This window comes from Pinus tabuliformis, chromosome 9, assembly GCF_031772625.1.
Source record: "Pinus tabuliformis cultivar Carrire ecotype Pingquan chromosome 9, CPIR1, whole genome shotgun sequence".
NCBI classification, from domain to species: Eukaryota; Viridiplantae; Streptophyta; class Pinopsida; order Pinales; family Pinaceae; genus Pinus; species Pinus tabuliformis.
The window spans coordinates 1069079155-1069105952 of NC_142307.1; the positions used below are offsets into that span (position 1 = coordinate 1069079155).

At 41.0% G+C, this 26798-nt stretch overlaps 1 protein-coding gene across 1 annotated transcript in view; it reads right to left on the reverse strand.

Annotated features, from left to right (window-relative positions):
* Nucleotides 1–12078: 12078 nt before the first annotated feature.
* Nucleotides 12079–26798, reverse strand: part of LOC149152441 (putative aspartyl aminopeptidase) — a 156142-nt gene continuing 141422 nt past the window's right edge. The window contains exon 12 of the transcript XR_016262539.1: nucleotides 12079–12096. The gene's annotated coding sequence lies outside the window, so the exon portion shown is untranslated. The remainder of the gene's footprint in view (nucleotides 12097–26798) is intronic.

The following is a 26798-nucleotide window of genomic DNA, read 5'->3' on the forward strand; positions in this document are numbered from 1 at the left end:
TAGGGGCTTGGCAGGCAACAGAATTAACTAAGTGTTTCCTTGAGCTAGCTTGTGAGGCAGAGAGTTAGATCATACTTGTGTAGGGATTGTTCTAGTGTGAAAAAGCATTGTATTTTCTTTTCATATCTTATGATTAATGCAATATAGATAGTCGAGGTTTTGGGCAGTGACTTTCCCTAGAGAAATATTGTGTTATGTGCGATTGATATTCTTCCTCTTTCTTCTTATTCTTTTCATCGATCATTTTTTGTTTCCACTAAGAAAAGTAGAGTAGATTCTCCTATTATGTTTTAGTATATCACATGAGTTGTTGAATCTATAATAAAAATCTACATGGTATTGAAGCTAAAGACAGTATAGAAGAGGAGATTTCGAGTTTAGTGTGTAGGTGAAAATCGAATTTGCAAGTTCATACTTCAGAGCAGCAATATGTCTTTCTACGGGTTGTGACTTGAGTATGCCTTGGAGGGAAGGTCGAATTACATAGATTGGAAGAACAAGATGGAGGCAGTGTTGGAATACAATGGCCTCAAGGAATTAATAGATCATGACATTCCTAAGCCTCCAGCATCGGATGCTAAAGATCTGGGTGAATGGAGAAAGTGTGTGGAAAAAGCGAAAAGAATTATCCTAGAGGGAGTTCGAGACCACATTGTCTCAAGTATCCATGGCAAGGATACTCCATACTCAATGTGGAAGGTATTGACAGGCCTGTTTCAAAATAGCAGTGTGTTGGGGTGTGTTATATTCTTTCCACGTAGTTAATAGGGGGTTTGAAGGGCACCCGTAACCCCACTTTATGGGGTCCCCTGAGATGCATTGACAAAGTCTGTGAGCTCTGAGAAGTTCTCTTGGTGTAGAGAAGCAATGGGAATCTCAGGGCTGAAAAAATGACTAAGCTCTCATGTGGCCCCCTGTGGAAAGAAAACAACAAGTGGGAGATTGTTGGGGTGTGTTATATTCTTTCCATGTAGTTAATAGGGGGTTTGAAGGTCACCCGTAACCTCACTTTATGGGGTCCGGGGCAGTGCCCCAGAAAATTTTGGTTTTGGACCATATGTTAGGTTGGGCGGACCCACCTATGGTTTTGTGCATGATTTTCGCACATGTTTTTTGGACGCGATGGTTTTCGGTCCATGGTATTGGACGCAATGGTTTTCGATCCATGGTATTGGATGATTCGGTATGTATAAATATGTATTGTAACATTGAAAGGAACATAATGAAAAATCAAGCTGGTAGTCCCGGTTTTGGGATCCAGGGAAAAATCTCTATGCATATGTGTTTTATGGGTTATGCTCTCGCATTGTTTATTTTCTTTGTTTAAGAATTCGTATGCAGGTAATTTCTGTACAGGGTTAAAACCTACATTTGGTATCGGAGCTGTTTTAGCTTCAAGGGGACGCTTTTGTTGCTGAGGGGTTTCGCTCGGGCCTGTGGTAGACCTTGTTCAGTGGGAGATCTGCGAGATCGATTCTGGTGGTGAAAGAAGATGGCGAGTAGTGGAAAGATAGAGATTGAGAAGTTCAATGGTCAGAATTTTGAGTTGTGGAAACTCAATATGGAGGATCTGTTGGTGGATAAAGATCAGTGGATCGCGGTAGATCCGGGTACTAAACCATCGGGAGTGACCGATGAAGAATGGAAGAAGTTGGATCGGAAGGCAAAGAGCACAATACGATTGTGTGTCTCGGATTCAGTATTGCTGAATGTATCAGGGGAAGCTACGGCAAAGGCTTTGTGGGTCAAGTTAGGGACTTTTTACCAATCTAAGTCTCTGGTGAATAAACTGTTCCTACGGAAAAAGCTGTATAACCTGAGGATGAAAGATGGAGACTCGGTGACAGAGCATCTGAATGCGTTTAATACTGTGGTAAGTCAGTTATTATCTGTTGATATTAAAATTTCAGATGAAGATAAGTGCATCCGTCTGTTGTGTTCTCTACCAGATTCGTGGGAGTCTGGTTATTGCAATAGGTAGCAATGCAACTGCTTTGCAGTTTGATGAAATAGTCTCAGCGTTGCTGACGGAGGAGATGAGACGGAAAAATATGGACAACTAGAATGGTGATGCCTTGTCTGTACGAGGACGGTCCCAGAATAGAAACAAAAATAAGTCATCGAGTGGGAGATCTAAAATAGAGGGAGATTTAAATTTCTAGGAAAAACTACAAAGGTGGTGTGCTGGAAATGCGGAAAGGAAGGGCACTTCAGAAGGGATTGTAAATCTAAAGCTCCTGATAAAGGAAAGGGATCTGATGATGCTCCTTCTACAGAGGCGAAAACCACCTCAGATGAAGGTGTGGATGTGTACTTGGCTTCTTCAAGTACACATGTAGATCATGAGGCATGGTTGATTGACTCAGGTGCATCCTTTCACTTCACTCCCCATAGAGAGTGGTTCTGCGAGTATGAGAAATACGATGGTGGTGATGTCTTCTTAGGAGAGATAGGAAGGCTAGAATCATTGGTCGGGGAAAAGTAAAGTTGAAGTTGCAAGGTGGAAGGGTTAGAACACTTCCGGGTGTTCTACATATTCCTGCATTGGCCAGAAATCTGATTTCTGTAAGCAAGTTGGATGATGCAGGTGTAAAGACAGTGTTCGAGAAAGATACCTGCAAGATGGTTCGAGGAGCACTGATATTAATGCGGGGAGTTCGGATTGGAACTCTGTACAAGCTGCAAGGTAGCATTGTTGTTGATGGGTGCAATAGTTCTATGGTTCCTGAAAATGGAGTAGAGAATCTAGTGGTTTCTGGAGAGAAGACCATGTTGTGGCATCAAAGGCTTGGACATATTGGAGAGAAGGGCCTTCGAATACTTCATGGTAAAGGTATGGTAGAAGGTATGAATAATAGCTATCTGGATTTTGATTTCTGTGAAAATTGTGTATATGGGAAGCAGAATTGGGTGAGTTTCCCCTCTGGTGGTAAGAGGATGAAACAGATATTAGAGCTTGTGCACAGTGATGTGTTTGGACCTGTGAAGGTTCCATCACTGGGTAAGTGTACTATGTATCATTCATAGATGACTTCTCAAGGAATACATGGATATATTTTCTTAAAAAGAAATCTGAAGTCTTTCACAGGTTTAAAGAATTTAAGGCTCTGGTGGAAAATCAGACAGAGAAGAAGATAAAGGTGTTGAGGACAGATAATGGTGGAGAATTTTGCAGCAAGGAATTTGAATAATTTTGTAAGAAGTGTGGTATAGCACGGCAGAAGACTACTCCATATACACCTTAGCAAAATGGAGTCGCAGAAAGAATGAACAAGACGTTGATGGAAAGGGCAAGAAGCATGCTCAGTGGTGTCGGGTTAGGACAGGAATTCTGGGCAGAGGCGGTGGATACTGCATGTTACCTGATCAACAGATCACCTTCATCAGCGTTGGAGGATAAGACTCCACAAGAAGTATGGACTGGTAAGAAACCCTCTCTTTCACATCTAAGGGTATTTGGATGTGATGCATATGTACATGTTCCAAAGGAGAAACGAACCAAGTTGGATAGTAAATCTGAAAAGTGCATCTTTATTGGGTATAAGGATGGTTTAAAGGGTTATAAGCTTTGGAACCCAGTCACACGGAAGGTTGTGTACAACCGAGATGTGTTGTTCAGAGAGGTAAAAGATGTTATTCAGCATGAAGTCCAACCAAAGGAACCTGAGAAGATAGAGTTTGAGCCAAAGGAGGAAGAATCAGACTCTGCAACAGAGGAGGAATTAGAAGATGAAGAGCCGCAAACTCCGGCTATGAGAAGATCAGTTCGAGAAAGAAAGCAACCAGAAAGGTATAGTCCATCTGCTTTCAGTTCAAATTTTGCTTTGTCTGTTACTGATAATGATCCCAGAACTGTGAAGGAAGCAGTGGATTCAGAGGATGGAAAACTCTGGAAAGAAGCCATGGTCGATGAAATGGCATCTTTGCACAAAAATGAGGCTTGGGATCTGGTGGAGTTGCCGGCTGGAAGGAAACCCATTGGCAGTAAATGGGTGTTCAAGAAGAAGACAAATGCAGAAGGAAAGGTGGAGAAATACAAAGCTCGGTTGGTAGCAAAGGGTTATTCCCAGGTGCCGGGAATTGATTTTGGTGATATTTTTTCTCCTGTTGCCAAGGTAACTTCTATTAGATTACTTTTATCTGTTGCTGTTGCTTTTGATTTTGAGGTAGAACAGATGGATGTGAAGACAGCATTTCTTCACGGGGATTTGGAAGAGGAAATCTACATGAAGCAACCTGAAGGCTTTGCGGTGAAGGGTAAGAAAGAACTGGTATGCAAGTTAAAGAAGTCTCTGTATGGGTTAAAACAGTCACCAAGGATGTGGTATCAGAAATTTGATACATTTATACGGGGACTTAGCTTCACCAGAAGCAAAGCAGATCATTGTGTGTATTTTAAATTAATTGGTGACCGTATTATTTATCTGGTCTTGTATGTGGATGATATGTTGCTGGTTGGAAATGACAAAGAAATTATCCAGGATTTGAAGACCCAATTGTCCTCCAAATTTGACATGAAATATCTTGGTGCTGCAAACTATATTTTGGGCATGGAAATTAAAAGAGATCGGCCAAAGAGGAAGCTCTGGTTAAACCAGAGGAAGTATGTCGAGACAATACTCCAGAGGTTTAATATGCAGGATAGTAAACCGGTGAAGGTTCCTATTCCTGTAGGTGTGAGGTTATCTGCTGAACAGTGTCCCAGGACACAAGAAGAGGAAGAGGACATGTCCCGTGTTCCATATGCAAGTGCAGTGGGTAGCCTGATGTATGCAATGGTCTGTACTAGACCAGACATCGCACATGCAGTGGGAGTATTGAGCAGGTTTATGTCAAAACGTGGGAAGGAGCACTGGACAGCAGTGAAGCAGGTTTTCAGGTATTTGCGTGGCACTAGTGATTATGGTTTCTGCTACCAAGGAAGACCAGGATTGGACAGAGTGTTGGATATTCATGGCTTTGTTGATGCAGACTGGGCTGGAGATCTGGATCAGAGAAGATCTACAAGTGGGTATGTGTTTAACCTATTTGGAGGTGCATTCAGTTGGATGAGTAAGAAACAATCTGTAGTGGCACTATCAACTACAGAGGCAGAATACATGGCAGCCACTCATGCAAGCAAGAAAGCAGTTTGGTTGCAGAGATTGTGTTCAAGTATGGGTTTAGTACAGGGAGCTATAAGAATGGACTGTGACAGCCAAAGTGCAATTTTCTTGGCAAAGAACCCTGCTTATCATTCAAAGACAAAGCACATTGATGTTCAGTATCACTTTGTGAGGGATATGATAGAAGACAAAAAGGTGTTGTTGGTAAAGGTGGACACTTTGAAGAATACTGCAAATGCATTGACAAAGTCTGTGAGCTCTGAGAAGTTCTCTTGGTGTAGAGAAGCAATGGGAATCTCAGGGCTGAAAAAATGACTAAGCTCTCCTGTGGCCCCCTGTGGAAAGAAAACAACAAGTGGGAGATTGTTGGGGTGTGTTATATTCTTTCCACGTAGTTAATAGGGGGTTTGAAGGGCACCCGTAACCCCACTTTATGTTAGGTTGGGCGGACCCACCTATGGTTTTGTGCATGATTTTCGCACATGTTTTTTGGACGCGATGGTTTTCGGTCCATGGTATTGGACGCGATGGTTTTCGGTCCATGGTATTGGATGCTTCGGCATGTATAAATATGTATTGTAACATTGAAAGGAACATAATGAAAAATCAAGCTGGTATTCTCGGTTTTGGGATCCAGGGAAAAATCTTTGTGCATATGTGTTTTATGGGTTATGCTCTCGCATTGTTTATTTTCTTTGTTTAAGAATTCGTATGCAGGTAATTTCTGTACAGAGTTAAAACCTACACAGTGACCATAGGAAATTGGCATTGAAGGACAAACTCAGAAAGATCAAGATGAATAAAGGCAACTCTATTCCGAATTACATGACCAAGTTCACCCATTGTAGGGATGAAATTAGAAGTGTCAAGATTACAGTTGCCTAAGACGATATGGTGAGCCTAGCTCTTCTAGGACTTCCCAAGAGTTAGCACAGTTATGAGGACTTTGTGAATGGGAGGGAGAAGCTACCTGATTGGGAGTGGTTGTGGTCGAATTTGGTGTAGGAATAGATTCAGAGGAACGTCGGAGATGGGACGTCTTCCAAAGAAGTGGAAGAGGACTTTGAATTAGTGAGCAAAGAAAATAAAGCCAAGGGAAAGAAGTCCGAAGGTGAGGGGGGCGGCAGGAAGCAGGACTTGTCGAAAGTCAAGTGTTTTCACTCTCACGAGTACGAGCATTATGCGACGAATTTCCGATAGAAGAAAGAAAGCAAGAAGGAACCAACAGCAGTTGCAGCAGGTGAATCTCTAGCTTCACAATTTGAACTTGATTTCAGTCTCATTGTATGCATGGCCAACACTTTAATGGGAAGAATGTGGTATCACGACAGTGGTGTCTCGTGCCATATGACGGGGAATAGAGATCTCTTCTGTGACTTTGAGGAGAAAGACCTCAAGCAGAACATAGAGTTTGAAGATGACGGAAGGTATAGCGCTACCAGGATTGATACAGTTACCTTTTAGAGGGAGTCTAGCTTCCCTCTCTAAATCACAAATGTGATGTATGTTCCATGACTAAAGAAGAATCTTGTTTCTGTCACTGAATTGAAAGACCGTGGCTATGATGTGATTTTTAGTAAGGGAAAGGTTTTCCTTAGACACATGGCCACGAGACAGGTGATACAAATTGGTGTACAAGTCAAGAACCTGTATGCTCTGGAGTTCGAAGATGCATCAAAGCCTTGAGCAGCAAGGCAAAGGTTAGAGACTTGGTGGTTGAGAGGGAGAATGAATTACCTCTCAACATGCAGCCCTAGAAGCATCTCGAAAAGTTGTGGAGAAGCCACACTTAGAGAAGCAAAGTGGAGACTAAGTGGAGAGATCCACTCAAGCAGAAAAGAACTAGCCTCAGAAAGTTGTGGAACAACCACAATTGGAGAAGCAGAGAGGACACCAACTGGAGACATCCACTCAAGCAGAGACCTCTAGTAGGGGGGAATTTTGAGCCAAGTGGGCAGAGGAAACACATGCAGCCATACCTCCAAGTGAGAGTTGGGGTAATGTGAAGCAATAGTCCCAAGAGTGTAGAAATTTGGGCAAGGTCCATTGAGAGGTTTTGTCTCATGGATCACTACCTTGCTACAGGAGCCCAGAGTACATAGTACAGGATGGATCAATGGCGGTTGATGCAATCAAATATCATAGTAATAGAGGCAGAGGATAGCAGCAGCTAGATACTGGAGAGCACAGAGCTGAGTTGACAGCAGTGCATATGACACAAAGGTAGAGTCAGTAGAAGTGCAGAGTTTTCAGTCAAAAGAGGTAGAGCTAGTAGCAGTCAAAGAATTTGGTGGCAGATGCATCATACTGATTCAGGTTGGATGTTTTTTTTTCAGTATCAAAAGTTGCAGTAGCAACAACACTTGATACAAGTGTTTCATGCAAAACATTCCAAAGGTACCGAATCAGAATAGAGTTGAATTCATTTCTTATTGAGAGGGAGTGTTGAAAATGGCAATAAGAAATGTTAAAAATAGCATCTAGAAATTCTAATTTAATTTTCCCTTGAATTAAATTGTGAATTAAATTGAAATTCTATTCTCATAACTTGTTATAGTTAATTAAGTTAAATTGACTTAACTGACTTATTCAAGTTGGAAGTCTATCTAGAGTCATGTAGAGTGATCCCTAAATTTTAGAGGTCCAAATTGTGTTCTTTGGAGTTGTAATTAAATAACTCAGTCTAACTAAGTTATAGTCAGTTAAACTAGTTCTAATTGTTGGAGGAACTAGTAGAGGTCTAGTAGTGGAGTAGCGCACCAATGCATCCCCAATACCACACCAGTTACCTAAAGATTCACTCATAAATAGCTCATTCATGTCAATTCAGAGGAAGACCTAGTTGAGATTAGAGTGCAGGGACAGTGTACTATCAGTTGTATAATTTTCCTAGTTTTACATATGGTGCATGCAATCAGTTGAGGACCTATGTTTGGATTGAGGATTTCCCTTTAAACACGGGCTAATTCTCTCAGGAATTGGGCAAGGAATTAGGAGCTTGGAAGGCTAGAAATTTGGCTAAGTGTTGGCCAAAGAAAGTCAGTCAGGCAGAGGATAGAAAAATACTTGTGAAAGTTGAGCTTAAGGTTGCGAAAAGCATATTGTATTTATCCATATTCATTGACTAATTGTGCAAGGAAGTAGGAGCTTGGCAGGCAGCAGAATTGGCTAAAGTGTTGGCTTGAGTTGGCTTGTGAGGCAGAGAGTTAGATCATACTTGTGCAGGGATTGTTATACTGTGAACAAGCATTGTAGTTTCTTCTCAGATCTTCTGGTTAATTGAATATAGATAGTCAATGTTTTGAGCAGTGGCGTTCCCTAGAGAAATATTGTGTTATGTGTGATTGATATCTTCCTCTTTCTTCTTATTGTTTTCATCGATCATTTTTTGTTTCCACTAAGAAAAGTAGAGTAGATTATTGTCTTGTGTTTTTGTATATCACATGAACTGTTGAATAAAAATCTACATGGTATCGGAGCTAGATTTGTAGAAATTTTTACATGGCATTGGAGCTTAAGACAGTATAGAAGAGGAGATTTTGAGTTTGGTGTGCAGGTGAAAATCGAATTTGCAAGTTCATACTTCAGAGAAACAATATGTCTTTCTACGGGTTGCGACTTGAGTATGCCTTGGAGGGCAGCTCGAATTACATAACCTGGAAGGACAGTATGGAGGCAGTGCTGGAAGACAATGGCCTCAAGGAATTCATAGATCATGACATTCTGTTAATCTAAGTTGTCATTGATGTCAATCGTTGATGTCAATAGTCGAGATGGAAAATACTCTTTAAGATGCCTTAGCCCTAAAATATTGATGCAAGTCTTGTTGATACCCATGATACCTTTAAAGAAGCCCTAATACTAGTCAACTTGATGGCATAATCCTACTAATTCCATGATAACGATGACCCTAGATTTATGGAAAAACTAAGCTTGTTATCCTGAGTCCGAAATGCATATGCCAAATATTTAACACTACCCTGGGAGCATAAAGATGATGAAATCCTAAATTATGAAACCCTAACCCTATAGAAAGCCTACCTTTTGTGTTGTCACCTTGATAAAACCCTAACCCACCCTAACCCCAATTTTGTTTAAACCCTGAACTCTAATATTATAACAAAAGCCTAATCCTAATAACACCCTTATCACTTAAGGTTATAACTCTAAACCTAATAAATGTTCATAAACCTATTACATATTAAGTGAATAGTTAAAAGTATTTACACAATGTTTCATATTTAAAATCCTTGACCCCACATACACAAACAAAATGAAAAGTTGAATGTATTTAGAACTTGTCATTGCATACTGGACAAAGTTTCTCACGTATTATAAAAATATTATATAATTGATGCTTGTTAGCTAATATGTCGACCCTTGTTGAAGTCAACGGATCTCATTCTTGAACATTGAATATGAGTCATCACCATCCAAGATTGTATTCGATTAAGGAAGCGGAATTCGCTAAAAATAAAGGTGAAGACAGTTCGAATTTCGAAGAATATATCTAAAGTTTTTTAACAGACTATTGCAAACTCATCATACACCTCGAAGCTGTGACCTGTAGCATTTCAATGAAGTTAAATTTCTGAGACAACGTATTTAATTCTGTGATAGCGAGTTAAATTTCAGAGACAGCGTGTTAAATTTCTGAAGAAGCTTATTCATCTTTATTGCAGCAAGTCTTCTATGCAGGGTATCCTGAGATGATCAACCATTCTGTGAAAGTTTCTTGTCAACTTCTTTTATAGAAACAAGTTTCTGGGTATGATTTTCTGACCAGCGAATCATTTTGTATTCCTACACCAATAAACCCTTCTCTGCAAGACTTTTGAGATAGCGAGGTCTCTATGCAGTAGAATTTTGAAGAGATCCATCTCGGTCAAGAAATCTCAAAAAGGGAGCAGCGAAATAGTGAAGTGATTTTTTTTGTTTGGAAATTTCGGGGTTCTTAGAAGAGTTTCAAATCTACGGAATTCCTCACTGATATATCCCGAGTGTAATTTCTGAGCACTCCAGAATTGTGGAATTATTCCTAGCGGACCTGTAGTAACAATTCTTTCATTATGAACCTGTGGAGAGACAAAATCACAGCTATTCTTGTTTCCTGCTAGCTCAGACCTGTTCTTAACATGTGAGCAAAATTTTAGGAGCTCAGATTTGTGGACCTGTGCATACATTATCGAACCTGTGATGACATTTAAGTGCATAATATAGTTTGGTCATGTAGCTAATCCATTATGACATTTGGACCCGTGGTACACAAATACTGAACTTGTGGTGGCTCAGACTTTTGTTAAGAAGTACAGAATGGTGGAAGTAGTGCTGGACCTCAAGAACAAGTCTGTGGTTCTGTTGACAGTGATTTGGGTTGGCAAGAAGGCTACAAAGGCTTAACACTTATACCCTCGGATAGACCTATACAGTGAATGTGGAACTGAGATTGCAGACCTATGCATGCAATAACTCGTGGAAGAACCTTATAGAATTGTGCAAACCTGTAGTGGGTATTTGGTGAGTTATCTTGAAGATAACATCTAAGACCATGATGCATCATTGATGTCATCATGAGTTAACTTTAAGATTTTTCTTGGGTACAATGAAGTGCAGTGGTGATACCTTGGGCTCAGTGAAGAAGACTTTGGGAGCCGTGAAACCAAACATATCTTGACAAAGCGAAGCTATAGGATTGGTGTACTTGTATTTGGTGCTCCTAAACTCAAGGTTAGGAGCACCAAATACAAGTACACCAATCCTATAGCTTCGCTATAAGATAGGGTTGATGCCCTAGAGATTGGAGCCTCAAAAAAACAAGGTTGGTGCCTTGGAAGATAAAGTTGAAGCCCTAGAGGATAGGAGTCCTCAGGAGACCAGGTTGGTGCCAGTACTAGTGATAGGGTTGGAGCCCTAGAGGTTGGTGCCTCAAAGTGACAAGGTTGGAGCCTTGGAAAGTCCAAGTTGATGCATTAGCTATAACATATTGATGCAAGTCTTCTTGATACCCATGATACCTTTAAAGAAGCCCTAATCCTAATAAACTTGATGGCCTAATCCTAATAATTCCATGACAACAATGACCTAGCTTTATTGAAAACCTAACCTTGATATCCTAAGTCCAAAATGCATATGCCAAGTATTTAACACTGCCCTAAAAGCATAAAGATGAAATCCTAGATAATGAAATCCTAAATTATGAAACCCTAACCCTATAAAAACCCTACCTTTTGTGTTGTCACCTTGATAAAACCCTTACCCCAATTTTGTTTAAAACCTGAACTCTAATATTATAACAAAACCTTAATCCTAATGCCAACCTTATCACTTAAGGTTATAACTCCAATCCTAGTAAATGTTCATAAGCATATTACATATTAAGTGAACAGTTAAAAGTATTTACACAACGTTTCATATTTCAGCGCCTTGACCCCACATACACAAAAAATGAAACGTTGAATGTATTTAAAACTTGGCATTGCATACTGGACGCAGTGTCTCACGTATTATAAAAATATTATATAATTGATGCTTCCCGGCCAATATGTCAGTCCTCGTTGAAGTCAATGGTTGTGATTCTTGCACATTATATATACATACGAGTCATCACCATCCAAGATTGTATTCGATTAAGGAAGAGGAATTCCGTAAAACGAAAGGTGAAGACAGTTTGAATTTCAAGGAATGTATCTGAAATGTTTTTACGGACTATAGCAAATTCATCATACACCTCGAAGCTGTGACCTGTAGCATTTCAGTAAAGTTAAATTTTTTTCAAAACGAAAAAGCTTCATTGTATTATATTGAGAATATATAAAGATTGTGATTCTTGAACATTATATATACATACGAGTCATCACCATCCAAGATTGTATTCGATTAAGGAAGCGGAATTCCGTAAAAGGAAAGGTGAAGACAGTTCGAATTTCAAGGAATGTATCTGAAGTTTTTTTACGGACTATTGCAAACTCATCATACACCTCGAAGCTGTGACCTGTAGCATTTCAGTAAAGTTAAATTTTTTTCAGAACGAAAAAGCTTCATTGTTTTATATTGAGAATATATAAAGGTTCCATATAGTACAAAAAATAGCTAGCAGGAACTGAAGGATCTTGATTTTGAAGACAAAACCTGATAGCAGAGACTGAGGAATGATTCCCCCATGAGGAAAAAAAAACCGTCAGATCTATTCCAAAAACTATTATACGTAAACAAATACCATTTATATATGCGTCACATACCATCAGATATGAAGACTAGATCAAAAGAGATTGTCGGGCATCCATATACCACAACATGTACAAAGATTAAAAAACAAAAGATGATAGAGAAAACTCTTGAAAATAACCATAGGAAAGTCAGCGTCCAGGGATAGAGAAATCCTGGATGATACAGGAATTCTCACCATATATAATCTTCAAGGACCAGGTACCTATACCAAGAAGCAAACCCTCCTTTGACAGGCAGTCAGCTTGTTGATTCTGAGCACGGCAGATGTGTTGAATGGAGCTGTCTTTCATGAGTCCCCAATAGAACAAGATTTTGTCCAACCAACCTGCTAGGTGGGGCCTCCTGATGTGGCTCGTTCCCAAGACATGATCAATCACAGATTTGGAGTCGCCAAAAATAGAAATAGCCTGAATATCAAAAAAATGCAAAAAGCAAGAAGACCCGCTAGAGCCCTCGCCTCAGCCAAACCATTAGTGCCCTTCCCTCCATTCCAAGAAATAAAGTATTGAAGATCCCTGTCCATTATGATGTGAACCCCGCATCCACAAATTTTTTGTTGCTCAGCACCATCAAAAAATGCCCTTGGGGCTCCTGAGCGGAAGCACACCTCTTTACTGTTGCCTTTTTTCATTTTGGGCAGCTTTATTGGCATGGAATCATAGAAAGAAATGATATGTTGCAATATTGACTTGAGGGGGATCTTTGATTCATTGAAAATTTTGCTATTTCTCCATTTCCAAGCGCACCATAGGACAATAATAATCATGGGCCTCCATGAGTCTCTTTGCCCACTCCACCACTCAAACGCTGCCTCAGTTGAAACAAAAACAATGAGAGGGAAACCATATAGATTTGCCAGATCCTGCCAAATTTGCATCATAAATTGGCATTGGAAGTACATGTGATAATTGGATTCCTCATGGGAATCGCACATGGCGCATCTGCTCGGCCCATGCCAATTCCTTTTCCTCAAATTCTCCCATGTCAAATTTTTATTGTGGAACACAAGCCACGAGAAAAATATTAATTTCGGAGGGCATCCTGTCTTCCATAAGAGCGGTGGTAAAATCGAGCTAGAGTGAGGGACCTTTGATCCAATCAAATTTGTGTAAATGTCTTTTACTTGAACCGGCATGTTTGCATTTGGAACTGACCAGATCAGGTAGTCGATAGTCCTTGAGGGATGAAAGCCACAGCTTTTCAGAGATTCCTTGACGGAGTTCCAAAGTCCAACCATAGAATCCAACATGCCAATATCAATGGCCTCTTTCCAAAGGGGAATTGGACCTTGCCATGCTGATATGAGCTTGTCCCAAGTAAAAAAACCAATTCTGTGGAAATAAATAAGAAGCTTCTCGGGAATGGATATGCTCTCCTGGCCACCCATGATGGGATCTATACTAATAAATATATTGTTGCCAGATTGTAATTTCCACTTCAAATTCTTTAAAAAGTATTGCTCGATTTTGTGAAAACTGAGCCAAATAGCTGATTCGTAAATGGCTCCAATCCTACCCTTCCTAAACCAGTATTCCATGTCCCTTCCTTTCATATATTTCTTTTTGATAGTGATGCTCCACGGCCCTTCCCCAAAGATCCCTCTCCATAGAGACTTGCAAAGGAGTGCTTTACCAAATACCCTCAAATCCAATAATCCCCATCCTCCTAAGCTCTTGGGCACAGCGATCTTTTCCATCTTAGAAAGGTGACATTTTTTTCTGATGTGATTTACCACCCCATATAAAATTTGCAGAAATCTTGTTCATTTTAAGGATGATATTTGCAGGGAGGAAGAAAATATGTGCCCAGTATACAGCGAGTTGCGACAATACAACTTGAGTTAAAATAATTCTTCCTGCCAAGGATAAACACTTATATTCCCAGGCCGAGATCTTTTTGTAGAATCTGTCTATCGGCCACTGCCAATCCGCCTTAGAGTAACTGTTGGCTTTTAACTGAAAACCCAGTTACTTTAAACCATCCTTGATCGGCCTCGACTCTATTCCAAACAACTCAGAGATCCAATTCACCATTTCCATATTGATGTCGTTGTGGAAGAGGACAGATTTAGACTTGTTTATATATAACCCGGTAGCACTTTGGAATCTATTAAGGATGTCATAGAGGCAAAACCACGATACCCTGCATAGCATTGCGAAAATGAGCACATCATCAACAAAAAGGTTGTGCGAGATGAAGTTGTCCCTACAGATCTTGACAGGCTTGCACCTATTCTCTGAGACCGCCTTGTTTATGTGAAGGCTTAGAGAGTTCATAGCCAAGATGAACAGAAGAGGAGAAAGGGGGCACCCCTGGCGAAGCCCCCTTTCAGCTGGAAAAAAGGGAGAAGGCATACCATTAATGATGATAGCATAATTCACATTCTCAACACAAGCCATGATCCAGCTAATGGAGTTTGATTTCAGGCCAATCTTTGCTAATAAGCATCTTATGAACCCCCAGTCCAAACAGTCATAAGCTTTTTGTAAATCAATTTTCAGAATGGCACAATCTGATTTTTTTGAGAGCATAGTAAACAGGCTTTCCTGAGTATTAGCGATGGCATCCAAAATATGCCTTCCCTTTAAAAAATCATGTTGGTCCTTTGAAAGGGAGGAAGCCAAAGTCGTTTTTATCCTTTCAGCAATAATTTTTGTAATGATTTTGAAGGATATATTACATAAGGAAATCAGCCAAAAATCTTGAAAGGATTCGGCCTCCATTTTTTTTGGGATAAGAGCTATTTGAGTGGAGGATGTGAGCTGATGAATACTACCTAAAATTCTAGATGCCTCAACCATCCTCAGCAAGTCCTGTTTGATGATATCAAAGAAATGTATAAAAAATTCTATTGTCCAGCCATCCGGCCCAAGACATTTGTCCTTTTTAAAGGCCTTCATAACACCCATAAGTTCATCCTCTGTTATAGGCTGGAAGAGACTCTCATTTTTTTCATCATCAAACATTTGAGGAACCAAGTCAATATCCCATAGAATGTCCTGGATCCCGCATCCTTCCCTTCTTCTATATTGGTTTTTAAAATGTCTTACAGCTTCCTTAGAGATATCTTGTTGTGAGACATAATAGCCTCCCCGACCGTCGCTTATCTTCCATATGGAATTTTTCTCACGCCTGGAGTTTGCATATTTATGAAAGAACTTTGTATTCCTGTCACCTTCCTTAAGCCAAGTTGCCCTGCTTTTAAGCCTCCAAAAGGCTTCCTCCTGCTTCAAAATGTTCTGTTTTTTCCTTTCTAGTTCTTTTATCCGGCATCTCATGCTGAAAGAAAAGGAATTAGCATCCATAGCCATGAAGATACTATCCAACTCCCTCTGCGTTTCTTGAAGAGTAGCTCTATCCCTCTGTCTTTTTTTAAATTGCCAATCTTTGACCACTTTTCTCATGGCAGACATCTTGTCTCTGAATGTCATAAACGGGGGAACCATATCTTTTGTAGATAATTCCTTCCAAGTTTTAGTTATGACTTCATTGAAGTCTGGGTCTTGCAACCATGTTCTGTTGAATTTAAAAGGGTACCCCTTTCTGAAACCACTTTCCTTCCAGCTGAGATAAATTGGTCTATGGTCGGATATAAAAGCATTCCCAATGGACGAATGTGGCATTCCCATTTTATCAATAATGCTGCCATGAACAATGAACCGATCGATCCTTTTAGCAATATACGCCTTCTCTGTTCTTCCATTATCCCACGTCGGCATCATTTTAGATGGAGCTATATCTACAAAATTTCTGTGCAGAAGTTCATACTTTATGTGATTAGCAAGCGGATCTCTATTCCTGCAGTTTCCCCATCGTTCTTCTGAGCTCAGAGTTACGTTCAGATCGCCTGCAATCATCAATGATTCAATATCAAAAATTTCTGAAGTAAATAATTTTTCCCAGAAAGGGATCCTGTTCTTATAAGGGGCATAGGTGTTCAAGATAAAAATTGGGCAGTCTTTTCCTCTGATAGATGCTGAAATGAGGATACCAGCAAAACACTTGAACGCCTTAGCCCTGATCCAGTCAAGGTCCCACAAGACTGCCAGCCCTCCCGATAGACCCTTTGCCTCTAAAGCTACCAGGAACCATGAGGGAAACATTTTCCTAAAATAGGCTATGGACACATGGCTGCTATGCATGGTTTCTTGTATTAAAATGATTTTTGGCTTAGCTGAACAGAAAAGATCCTTTAGCGCCAAAAATTTAAGGTCTGCTCCTAGACCCCTAATGTTCATGGATATCATAAAGGTCATTTGGAAGTATTACCAGTCGTGCTTGCTCTAAGAGGTTGTGTTTCTGACATGTCATAGATAGGAACACCAGTCAAGGATAGGTTCCTTATACCATTGTCTGTAACAATTGTCCTCCCCCTAAAATTTCTATTGCCTCCATTATGCTTCTTTCTCACTATTATGTTCTTTGCTGAGTTCGGGCTTATGAATGGCATGTCAGGATTAAATAGTTTGTGGATAGTCAACGGTTCCAACTCCAGAGATTTTCTGCTTGAGAGAAAGTCTAAATCATTGTCATACGGATTTGTGGGAGAGGAGGCCGGGGAATTTAGTGGGGTAACAGCCGCCATTGGCTCCTTGCCTTTCAAGGATGGGAGCAGGGACTTTTTGGGCGACGGCGAGGATGAAGAAATAAGAATGGGGTGGGATCCCACTATAAAGTCTTTAAACTGGATGGGTGGAGGGGACGGGACTGCTTTATCATCGCTCAGTTCCGGAATGGATGGAAACTGGATAGGTGGAGTCTTGTTTTTAGTAAAGCATACAAACTTTCTCAAACTTTCGGGTCTGGATTCAATGTCATAAGAGAATTCCTGAGACAAATACTGCGACGATTGGATGACTTTGTTATCCAGATTTTTAAAAACTTGTCGTCCACAAGTTTCGTCGGGGATAAGATAGCTGATGGAGATGGGTTCTCCATTTCAGTGAGCACGAGAGAATCATTCCAGATCTTTTGATGCATCAACCTACTTTTTGGAGTCAGATGTCGATGGCAATTTCTAATAAGGTGACGTGTTCTGTGACATGCAGAGCATTTGAAAGGGATGCCCCAAAAATCCAGTCTTTGTTTGATTTTCAAGTCTCTCCATGCAATCTCAATATGGTCAGGAAACCCCCCCATAGGCCTTCTCAATGAGTATCCACGCTATTCTCTTGTCCTTGGCTCAAAGACATCTTGGGTCAACGTAAACAAATCTCCCAATAGAATTACCTATCTCAACTAGCGTCTCTTTGGACCACATCTCCAGGGGAAGGTTTGGGAGCTTGACCCAAATTAGGTTATTCGAGGGAGTATTTTTTAAAGGGTTATATCCGATGTACCACCTGTAGAGAGCGAGGAAGCTCCTTTTATAAACCCAGGGACGCTTCAGAATGGAATCTACATCACTGGCCTTCAGAAAATGAAAGCAATACCACTCTTTCATGAGATTAGAAATGATGGGGGTATATCCAATCACTGGTTTCCACTGAACCTCAAGCCACTTTCTCATCGTGGCATCATCCATTTCTGGAAAATGCCATTTACCCACCAAGGCAAGGTCCTGCAAACTTTCGATTCTTTCGGTCAGGTGAATGTTGTCCAGCTTTATTGCAGTAGGCGGGGGAATGGTTTTGACAGGGTTCCGGGACTTATTATAACTACTAGTGTGTTCGCGCAACACCTTTTTCTGATGGTTAACACCTGTCCTATCAACCTCCCAGGATGGCTGCTCATTATGGATACCTTTCCTCTCCCTGTCAGCATCATACATTGCTGGTTTGACAACCACGTCATCGAGGGTGGATTGCCATCCACCAGACAATGTGGCATCCTCCCATGCCTTCTCGGCCTGGATTGCAGCCCTAACCATGGCCTCAGTGGTCGACGCATCTCAACCACCATCCATGCGCCTCCAAAAAGCCCTACCACAGGATTAGCAATAGTACCTTTGTCCTAATTAGATTTCCAGATTGGGTTGGTGCCAAATATTAATCACACTCTGACCACTCTCTAGACATAAAGCCTGGATTAAGTAAATGCCAGATGAGGGACTTTAAGTGAAATAAAACTATCTCTAACACTAAAGCTGATGCCAAGAAGACTCGAGAAGTGTGGTTCCAAGATCCGAGGCAGGCACAGAAATAGAAACCAACTTTTAGCCAGAGATAATAACTGTTGGGTGACGGCACAGCTGAGAGTAATTGACTAAGAAGGGATGATCCTAAATTGTTTATTCCCTCAAGTACAAGACATGTCGTCTAAAGGACACAATTCAAATCCCTATGAGATTTGAAATTCAATCCCAGATTAGGCTGAAGAATTCCGGGCCCGTGGAAAATTTTCCGGTCCAGAAAAATAGAGACTCCGGTTGGCAGAAGAGACTACTGGCTGCAATCCATGGAATTCCCAGGTTCTATAGAGGATGAGAGATTTAGCTTCGGGATGAAACTCAAGAAGTATACCATCTCCCTGTATTTTGTTAGCTGGTTGAAGAGTCTTGACAAACTAAGCAGCAACAATAAATTTCAACGACACACCACCACCCTCCTATTTTAAAACGAATGTCTGAACAAGGTTTATGAATTACTATAAACTTCTTCAAGTTGTGTATGATTGCCCAGACCATTGTGAAATCAGCCAAACCAAAGCATAGAAACTTAAAAGAACATGCTGGTAAAAACAGACCCAGTATTTATACATACTTTCCTCCCATCTCTAGATTTTAAAGCGACGCAGCAACCGGTTTTAGAAGCATCACCAATACACTAAAGACTATGCAATCTTTTTAATAAAAACTAAGAATTGATTCCAAAAGCAAAAAGATACAGAAACAGAATAACACAAACTATAAGGGACGAAAACAGACTAACCACTTTCCAAGCGCATGCCGAGGGGAGAGCAACCATTGACCTCCAGCATAACCGAAAAACCAGATAATTGGAAACAGAGCATTAAGCCACCGATAAGGGGAACAGAAATGTATTCAGAAAGAGATACTCCGCTGTAATTGGGTTCGAAAGGATCAGAGTCTAGCCAAAACCTACGCCCCTACCATAGGATTGTTTAAGTAGAGGGGCCAATGGACGATAGCCCAGTGAAGAGAGGGGGAAGAGCATGTCTGTCTGTTAGTTCACGTGGGAGGCTATGGGCTAAAATCGTCAGGTGTCAGCGCGGCGAGAGATGGGCATGCATGGGACTTCAGAGAAGACAGCAGCTTGAAACATGGAGATAACGAGCGCAAAGCATGTATTGGTTCTTCGAAATACCTGCAAATCAGAGATTGGAGTGGCTATAGCTAGCTAAGCTGAGCTGAGGCGACCTGGTTGGTTGCTTTTGGCTTGCTACTCCTCTCGGCGCACCCCCAGTTTTTGAAAGTTAAAGTTCTAAGACTAACGTATTTAATTTCGTGATAGCAAGTTAAATTTCAGAGACAGCATGTTAAATTTCTGAAGCAGTGTATTCATCTTTATTGTAGCAAGTCTTCTATGCAAGATACCCTGAGATGACCAACCATTCTGTGAAAGTTTCCTATCAGCTTCTTTTATAGAAACAAGTTTCTAGGTACAATTTTCTGAACAGCAAATCATTATGTATTCTTACATCAATGAATCCTTCTAGGCAAGACTTTTGACACAGTGAGGTCTCTATGCAGTAGCATTTTGAAGAGATCCATCTCGGTCGAAGCAATCTCAAAAAGGGAGCAGCGAAATAGTGAAGTGATTTTTTTTGTTTGGAAATTTTGGGGTTCTTAGAAGAGTTCCAAATCTGCGGAATTCCTCACTGATATATCCCGAGTGTAATTTCTGAGCACTCCAGAATTGTGGAAATATTCCTTGTGGGCCTGTAGTAACGATTCTTTCATTACGAACCTATGGAGAGACAAAATCACACATCTGCTTGTTTCCTAGTAACTCAGACCTGTTCTTAACATGTGCGTAGAATTTTAGGAGCTCAGATTTGTGGACTTGTGCATACATTATCAAATCTGTGATGACATTTAAGTGCAGAATATAGTTTGCTCATGTAGCTAATCATTATCACATTTGGACCTGTGGCACACAAATATTGAACTTATGGTGGCTCAGACTTTCATTAAGAGCTACAGAAACAGGTGGAAGTAGTGTTGGACCTCAAGAACAAGTCTATGGTTCAGTTGACAGTGATTTGGGTTGGCAAGTAGGCTACAAAGGCTTAACACTTATGCCTTCGGATAAACCTATACAGTGAATGTGGAACTAACACTGCAGACCTGTGCATGCAATAACCCATGGAAGAACCTTATAGAATTGTGCAAACCTGTAGTGGGTATTTAGTGAATTATCTTGAAGATAACATTAAAGACCATGATGCATAACTGATGTCATCATGAGCTAACTTAAAGATTTTTCTTGGGTATAATGAAGTGTAGTGGTGATACCTTCTAATTGACAAGGTTGTCATTGATGATGTGACGTGGAGATTAAGTGAAGGGATAATTGAAGATTGACATGGCTCGGTGAGGAAGATTTCGGGAGCCGTGAAACCAAACATATCTTGACAAAGCGAAGCTATAGGATTGGTGTCCTTGGAGTTGATGCTCCTAAACTCAAGGTTGGTGCCTTGGTTAAGATAGGGTCGACGTCATAGAGGTTGGAGCCTCAAAGAAACAAGGTTGGTGCCTTGAAAGATAGGGTTGGAGCCCTAGAGGAAAGGAGTCCTCAAAAGACCAGGTTGGGCCTGTACTAGTGATAGGGTTGGAGCCCTAGAGGTTGGTGCCTCAAAGTGACAAAGTTGGAGCCTTGGGAAGTCCAAGTTGGTGCTTGGAAAAATACATGTTGGAGCCTGGAAGATTGAAGATTGGTGTCTTCATTCTACTTGATTCATTGTAAAGATTATATTAATAAAAACAATTACGTCTATTGTTCATTTTGTGTTCTAATTATAAGTGATCTAACTAGTAAAAATAAAAATTGAAAAGAAATACTGATTCAACCCCCTCCCCCTCTCCCAATGTTTCCAACACATTCCTAAGCCTCCAACATCAAATGCTAAAGATCTGGTCGAATGGAGAAAGTGTGTGGAAAAAGCACGAAGGATTATCCTGGAGGGAATTCGAGACCACATTGTCTCAAGTCTCCATGGCAAGGATACTCCATACTCAATGTGGAAGGCATTGACGGATATGTTTCAAAATAGTAGTGACCATAGGAAATTGGCACTAAAGGACAAAGTCAAAAAGATCAAGATGGAGAAGGGTGACTCTATTCCGAAGTACTTGACCAAGTTCACCCATTGTCGGGATGAGCTTGGAAGTGTCGGGATTACTATTGTCGAGGACGATAAGGTGAGCTTATCTCTTCTAGGACTTCCCAAGAATTGGCACAGTTATCAGGACTCTATTAACGGGAGGGAGAAGCTACCATATTGGGAGCGATTGTGGTTGGATTTGGTACAGGAAGAGATTCGGAGGAACACCAGAGATGGGCCCACTTCTAAAGAAGTGGAAGAGGACTTTGCATTAGTGAGCAAAGAAAAGAAACCAAGGGAAAGAAGTCCCAAGGTAAGGCGGGTGGCAAGAAGTAGGACTTATTGAAAGTCAAGTGTTTTAATTGTCACAAGTACGGGCAATATGCGATGAATTGCCCACAGAAGAAAGCAAGCAAGGAGCCAACAGTGGTTGCAACATGTGAAGCTCTAGCTTCACAATTCGAACTTGATTTCACTCACAATGCATGCATGGCCAACACTGTAATGGGAAGCGTGTGGTATCTCGACAGCAGTGCCTCGTTCCATATGACAGAGATCTCTTCAGTGACTTTGAGCAGAAAGAGCTCAAGAAAAACATAGAGTTTGGAGATGACGGGAGGTATAGTGTTATCGGGATCGGTACAGTTACCTTTCACAGGGATTTTGGCTCCCCTCTTAGAATCATAGATGTGAGGTATGTTCTAGGACAAAAGAAGAATCTTGTTTCCGTCACGGTATTGGAAGACTGTAGCTATGATGTGATTTTTAGTAAGAGTTCCAAATCTGTGGAATTCCTCACTGATATATCCCGAGTGTAATTTTTGAGCACTCCAGAATTGTGGAGATATTCCTTGCGGGCCTGTAGTAACGATTCTTTCATTACGAACCTGTGGAGAGAAAAAATTACACATGTGCTTGTTTCCTGGTAACTCGGCCCTGTTCTTAACATGTGAGCAGAATTTTAGGAGCTCAAATTTGTGGACTTGTGCATACATTATCAAACCTGTGATGACATTTAAGTGCAGAATATAGTTTGGTCATGTAGTTGATCATTATGACATTTGGACCCATGGCACACAAATATTGAACTTATGGTGGCTCAGACTTTTATTAAGAGCTACAGAAACGGGTGGAAGTAGTGTTGGACCTAAAGAACAAGTCTGTGGTTCTATTGACAGTGATTTGGGTTGGTGTTATAGACATTTTTGTGCCTTACAACTCCAAGCATGAAATTTCCATAAACCAAGGGCTCCTAAGTCCCTAAAAGTGTTGTTCTAACCCCTAAAGGAACAAGGTCAACAAATTACAGCTTCTCCCAGAAGTTCTCCACCAGAAACTGCTCAGAATAAGTCAAAACAGGATCATTTCAGCTGCTCCACTGGCTAAGTGCGTTGCATAGCACCTAAATCCACTAGCTAGGTGCGTTGCAATGCACCTAAATGCACTAGGAGGGTGCGTTGGGCGAGAAATGACAAATGGCAGTGTCATTCCAGGAGGTGGAGAGACAATGGAAGCTTCCAGAATCTTCTCTTATGACACTTGCCTCACTGAATTCGACCAAGGATGAGTAAGAGGCCATCAGTCTCCAAGTGGAAGCAAGAACTGACAGAGAGAAGACACTAATCAAATCACAAGCTGACTCATCCTCCTTGCACACATCTATATATGGATCCCTCATCCCAGAGATCCAGAGGCTGGAATTTTGCACATTGTAAGGAATTGTTGTTGGTTTTGAGACAAACATCAGATAATTGGGTGATCTATGCTTTGTTGGAGGTGAAGAAGGGCTTCTTTGCTGGGAAGTTGATGCTGGGTCAGGAATCATCGGTTGTAACTACTCCTGGATCTTCTTGTTTATCAATAAAAACTATTTGAGTTTCTCCTCCATGCTTTTGTATCATTGATGCTTGTTACATTTGTATGGTCAACTTAAATCTGATCCTAAGCTGTTTATGAATATAAATCCATGTCTTTGTATAGTTTTCTTCTTCTGTGATCTTACAGGTACTTGGTGAAGCTGGGCAAGTAAGGGAGCAGGTAGCTGGAAGCTGTCAAAGAAGAGAGGGATTGAATCAAAGGATTAGCGCAAGACACAGGTCGGTTCTTTCTATTCCTCTCTATCTATAGTTCATAAAGGAAATACAAAAGTAGTTTTCTCTGTTTGTTTCTAAGGCAGCTATCACACCTTAGTGGGATAGAGCAGTGCTGAATAGACACTTTTCCCGGTAACAAAATGGTGATTCCACTGGGGAATGTCTAATTAGTTTGTTTGTGTATCTCTTGTTGTTTGTTTCATAAACTTATAAGTAGCATTCGAACTGCATTTGCCATAACAAATGCAAAGTAGACATCTGCTGCTTCAATCCATTCGCTGGATCTGTTTATGATTTGAACAGCTGATTCACAGACTATCTGATTGCCCTTGTGATAGCTCTTAGATCCTCCTTAGATCTACCCCTGATTGTGCATTACTGATTGCTTTTACTCGGCCAAAAACCAAAGACTAAACTGCAAACTGTGACCCAGAACCCGGACAGATTCTCGTTTCTGGCCCAGCGCAGGTACTGTGAAGAGATCCTGCATTTCAATGCACTTCCCGAAAGGGCAACCTGCGCTGCAATGCAGTTTCTCTGTGTTACAGGTGCGCTGATCAGACTAGCCCTGTGCAGCTGAGGTTCTTGTGCTTCATTCTTTCCAGTTTTGTCTCTGAATTTTGCAGCCTGTGATCAGTATATCTCTGTTTAAAACCCCTTTTCCTTACTGTTATTCTGCCTCATTTGTACAAAAGAACTGTAGATGTTTTTGTGTGTTTGTTGAGTCGTTTACAGTTTTCCATTGCAAAAGTAGAATAGTCGTACTGTCGTCCTTTGATTTAGATCTGTCGCAAGTGTCGATTTCGATCATAGGAGAAAGTTTGATTGCTGTTGATGGTCGATTATACTTTTACTATTGCCTTTGGTCTGAATTTGTGATTTTCTAGTGTCAAAACGAGTATTCATTTCAAAATCGTAAAGTGTCATAATCATCTCTACCTTTTGATTTCGAAAAGAAGCTTATTTGTGTTTGTCGCTTGAAAGCAAATTCAGATTTGTACATCAACTTTCTTTTTAGCATCAATACTAAGAAAGTGGAAAACAAATACATGCATGTGCATTTGCATATAGACAGTCTGTTTGGCTTGATTTAGGAAAGTGCATTTACAGTGTGCTCTTTGCTCTTTGTGAAAAGATTGTGTCTTTCTTTCCCCCTAGTAGCTAGGATTTTCATTGCAGAAAAGAGATAAAAGTTTGTTTATCATCTTTAGATTGCATTTTAGGAATTACATCTACATCTCGTGGTGAACCCAAAAGGAAAACTTCATAAGCAAGATCAACTTAAAATAAATTCAATGAATCTAACAACGCTTTGGAACTTAACGCACAACATTTCGAGGTCTAGGCTAGAGACGTATTCCAGCGTCGTAAAGCCTGGTAACTGTTGTCCTCACTGATGGTTGGGTGATTCCTCCACTTTGAGACGATAAGTGCCAGTACGGACTTGTGCTCCCATGTACCGTCGAGTATATTTTGGGAGACCCCTATAGGCTTAAATCCTTTATCCATAGGAAGCAGTGTCTGCCGCCCTACTGATCGCAATGCACTGAACACAGCATTCGGGAAGATTGACTGTCGTACCGTAAAAAGTATTCTGCAATTTTGCGATTGGTTTGGTACTCCCTCTACCTAGACCTCTAGAGCAGTCCCTTTCGTTCCTTTTCAGACTGCTTAACGGAAAAGGTCCATCTAAGCACTTGTCACTTCAGGCTCATTAAAAATCGAAGGAGACTAGAGTCATCTTTTGTTTTTTCTCGACTCTTAAAAACTGAAAAAACAAGTTGTTTCAAAGCGTCTAAAATTCATTTAATTCGGAAACATACCTTCCATTTATTTTAGTTGATCGAGTAATCTGCAATCGTGGAAGAAAGTCAATTGAAACCCCGTCGTTCGCGGAGACTTACGAGTCAACCGTCTTTGTCTCCGGAATCGAAACCAGTACGGACAAAGTGAACTTGTTTAACCGGTTCCAAATCTCCTATCAAAGTTAGAACCAGTGTTCCAACGGCATCAGAGACTCCGGTAACTCCAAACATTTCTGGAATCCCTGCCTCTACAGAAGAAGTTCAACGGCCACAGAAGGATAGTGATACTGATCCTAGTTTGAGGATAAACACTTGTGTTACCGAACCAATTCCATCTACAACCGGTTCGGAGAGTCTTACTCTTCAAACATCTGTCGCTTCCGATTTCAAACCTTCTTCGGCACCAGAAATATTTTACGGACCTGACGGTCTTCCCCTTCCACCTGGTCTGATTGCAACAGAAGAAATTGTAGAAGATCCTCAAACAAGTACTCCAACGCACTTTGGAGTCGGGATCATTCTATATCCTTCTTCATCAGAAGTTAGTCTACCACCAGCGGAAGCTCCTGTAGAATCGCTAGGTAATCTTTTGGATAGACTACAAATGTCTGAACAACCGTCAACATCTAGGACTGTGTCATCTGACATAGCGACAGCAGAACTCCCTGCTATCACTCTGACAATGTTCATCGGCATACCATCTGCCCCGACTAGCACTCAACCGCTAGAAGGAGCTCACTCAGGGGCTACTTCGACAGTATGGTCCGTTCCTGTTTGTTCATCTGGAATAATATCTGGAAACTCTTATGTTGAGTCTCAACAAATTGATCCATTTGGAGGTCAATTTGGGCAGTCGAGTCCCCAAGGGCAAACAATTCCCTTGAGTTCTGAATTACCACCGTATGGGGGGCAGTATACCTTTTCATTGTCCCCTCCGGGAGGATATCCATACGGGAGTTCACAACAACATTCAGGTTATATTGGAATTACCTCAAGTGGTTGGGTACTTATACTACCTCAACAACCAAGGGTTGTGTATTCGATGCAACAATGCGTACCTATGTCGAACATCCCGACTACGCCAGCTATTGTGACAGTGTCGCAAGTTCAAACGCTGCCTGTTGTATGCCAACCTCAGGTGTCTCAGGTTGTAATGCAACAGCCCCTTGACCCTGCGACTCAACCACAATCGCCGACTAGTGGAGCGACACAGGTCCAGACGGGTACAATTACCCCTCACCTTGGTCAAACGGTTAGTATCGCAATCCAGCACATGGCTTCACAACCATGGCTGGTGCAATACCAATAACCGCAATTCCAACAAGTATACCAAGATTCTGAGC